The 3551-nt window shown below is 43.3% G+C and overlaps 1 pseudogene; it reads left to right on the forward strand.

Moving 5' to 3' along the window:
- Window positions 1–226: 226 nt before the first annotated feature.
- Window positions 227–809, forward strand: LOC102770294 (annotated as a pseudogene).
- The last annotated feature ends 2742 nt before the right edge of the window (window positions 810–3551 follow it).

Consider the following 3551-nt stretch of genomic DNA (forward strand, 5'->3'; position numbering starts at 1 on the left):
ATGCCCTTGACCGGAATCAAACCTGGGACCTTTCAGTCCGCAGGCCGACGCTCTATCCACTGAGCCAAACCGGCTTCAGCTAGAATGATCTTCTTAATATCAACATAACTGACTCCCTCACTGTCTTTAGATCTGTCTAAGCCGCACATTACAAAGGCCTTCCCTGATCAACTTAATAGAAAAATACCCTGCCCGGTGGTTCTCACCCCAGTGGGCACGGGCGGAGATGGCCGACCAGGACAGGTTTATTTGTATATACCCTGCTTATTTAAATAACAAGAAGACCATCGCAGAGGGCAGGCGAATCCCCATAAGTAAGGCTGTTGAAAATCCTACAGCTATAGAGATTCAAGATGTGTGCTCAGCATTTGGACTTAATGCATTTCTTGAAAAAAACAAAATGTACTCCAGAGAATGGAATCCTGATGCTCAGTGTAGGGGCAGAGTCTGAGTTCAACTCAAGCAGGAAGATGGCAGCCTCTGTCTTGCACAATTCCCATCACATAAGTCAGTAATGTTGTATGCAGCGGAAATGATTCCTAAACTAAAAACAAGGACACAAAAAACAGGAGGCAGTGACCAAACTCTTCAGCAAGGAGAGGGAGGTAAAAAAGGGAAAGGAAAGAAGTGACCTGGCAAGACAATCAAGTCTGACACACTACTGTAAGAGACGTGGATGGAGGTTTCTGATTTTTATCTGAGAGAAACTGAAGCTTTTTGTTTGTATCATTTAACTGAACTATGAACATTTGTGCCTCCCAGCTTTAGCATGAGAGTTGACAATGAAATAAATTTACATCAGAAGTTTGCATTTAATTCTTACGCAATTTATATTTAAACATATGAGAAGGAATTGATTCTCTCATGTAAAGGAATATTTAGGTAGTTAGGTATGTGAAAAGTGCACATAAGTGGAGCCATTTTAAAGTAGAGCCAGAGCAGCCATTCCAGGGGAAGGACTTGTACATCTTACTCCTTGAACCTTTGGAATGTTTGAAGGGGGAAAAATAACCTTTGAACTGGACAAAAATACGTTGTCTTACAAAAACAAACAAACAGCAAAAAACAACTGTTGACAAAGCTAACAGGAAAGCATACATTCTGATCACAGGGACTGATGATTATGGGTATTTTTTTTAATATATTTTATTGAGTTTTTACAGAGAGGAAGGGAGAGAGAGAGAGCCAGAAACATCGATGAGAGAGAAACATCTATCAGCTGCCTCCTGCACATCTCCCACGGGAGATGTACCCGCAACCCAGGTACACGCCCCTGACCGGAATCCAACATGGGACCCCTCAGTCCGCAGGCCGACGCTCTATCCACTGCCAAACCGGTTTTGGCAAGATCATATTCTTTTAATTAGTTATTGTAATTGAGTAGTTCAGTTATTAGTTTTTGACATGGAAAGTCCTGGAGTTTAAGCTTTAGATTTGCTTATTTTGTAGGCTTAAGGACATTGTTTCATTGGAGTTCTAAAATTACCTCTGCTTTAGCACCTTGAATCACAACTTTTTCAATAAATTAAATTGGATTGCTGATTCTACCTTTATTGCAAAGCGGTTTCTGAAAGTGGGAATTTTTTGTAAAATTGAAGAGAATCCCTATCTAGCCATATGTTTTTGTCCACTGAGAGTCTTGGGCAACTGCCTTCTCTGACTCCCTATGCTTCTGGTAGGGCTGTTGGTCATGCGCTGCGTATCAGTTTCAGTCAGTGATGGCCACATATACAACTGTGATCCCATAAGATTATAATGAAGCTGAAAAATTCCTATCCCCTAGTAACGTTGTAGCTGTTGTAAATTCGGAGCACAACATGCATTACTTGTGTTTATGTTGCTGCTGATGTAAACAAACTTGCACTGACAGTCACATAAAAGTACTGCACATACAATTATATACAGTACATAATACTTGAGGATAACAAATGACTGTTACTGGTTTATGTATTTACTATACTAAACTTTATTACTATTTCAGAATGTACTTTCTACTTATAAAAAAAGTTTGCTATAAAACCATTGCCATGTTATACCATCAAAAAAAAAACACAATACCCTGCTCACCCTAGCTGGTTTGGCTCAGTGAATAGAGTGTCGGCCTGCTGACTGAAGGATCTCGTGTTCAATTTCAGTCAAAGGCACATGCCTGGGTTGCAGGCTCCATCCCCAGTAGGGGGCATGAAGGAGGCAGCGGATCAATGATCCTCTCTCATCACTGATGTTTCTATCCCTCTCTCCCTCTCCCTTCCTCTATGAAATCAATAAAAATATATCTTTTTAAAAACATTGAAAAATAAAAATACTTTGCTCTATTTCACTGGATAACTTCAACACCAACTGGTGTATTTGACTATTGTATTTCCTCACTACAGCAAGCTCTGGAGGAGGGATGCTGTCTGTCACACCCAGTGCTGCATTTCTAGCACCTACGTTAGTGGCCAGCATGTTTGTGAAATGAATGAATCCTACCTGATGCTAGCCAGGGTATCTGACCTCACATAAACCCCTGTTCTGAGACTTCCCTGCAGCACCCTCTTTGGAGGCTAAAACTGGAATGCACATGTGCAAAAACACTCAAAATTTCTGAGCTACATCTTCAACGAAGTAATTTTCATAATATCCAACAAGAACTCATTCATAGATTAGGAGCCTTCCAAAGAGATGAAAATATATCCACTATTCAAGGAAAAATTAACTTCTCATTTCTTCACTAATCATAAGATGAAGGAATTGTTTTTGTTTGGCACCAGAACAGTGCTTGGTATCTATTGGGCAAATCAGCAATTCCTAAAAGAGTGAATGCAGGGAACCCATTGGTAACTGGGGCCTTTCAAGTACGGGAAGACACTATTCACTGCCACCCCATTCTAACTTCCCTAACCAGCTTGGCCTGCCATCTAATGGTAGTTGCTTCCAAAACTGTGCTAGGGTCCAATCTATCCCAATACAACTCAGGTTCTAGTGACCTCCATCTGAACCACTTTCTTCAGGATGCAGGCTCCAACTGAGGTCATAATTCCAAGATTTGGAAAAGAGGCATCACACCACCATAAAAAGGGCATAAATGGTTTGGCACAGGGAGGTTACTACCTAAGTACAAAGGTATTGGGAAGAATATTCCTGAATGGTCCATCCAATGAGGGAGGGTGGCTGTTCAGTCTACATCCAAGTATTACTTGTAATGATCACTGCATCCTATCCAAGACAATAAATACTGGCACTTTTGAGTAGGGGGCGGGGCCACAACCTCCCTATCCACCCTTCTCTGTTCGTGACAGGGGAAGGCGCCCCAACCCCCTGATCAGCCCTGCTCTGGGCCTGATAGGGGGGAGCTCCCCAACCCCCTGATCGCCCTGCGGCTCTGTGTGTGACAGGGTGCGGCGCCCCAACCCCCTGCTTGGCCCTGCTCTGTGTGTGACGGGTTAGAGCCATAACCTCCCCATCGGCCCTGCCCTGCGTGTGACAGGGGCAGTGCCCGCACCCCCTGATCGGCCCTGCTCTGTGAGTGATAGAGGGCGGCGCCCCAACCCCCTGATCCGCCCTGCTCT

The sequence above is a fragment of the Myotis davidii genome, unplaced genomic scaffold, assembly GCF_000327345.1.
Source record: "Myotis davidii unplaced genomic scaffold, ASM32734v1 scaffold982, whole genome shotgun sequence".
Lineage (NCBI taxonomy): Eukaryota > Metazoa > Chordata > Mammalia > Chiroptera > Vespertilionidae > Myotis > Myotis davidii.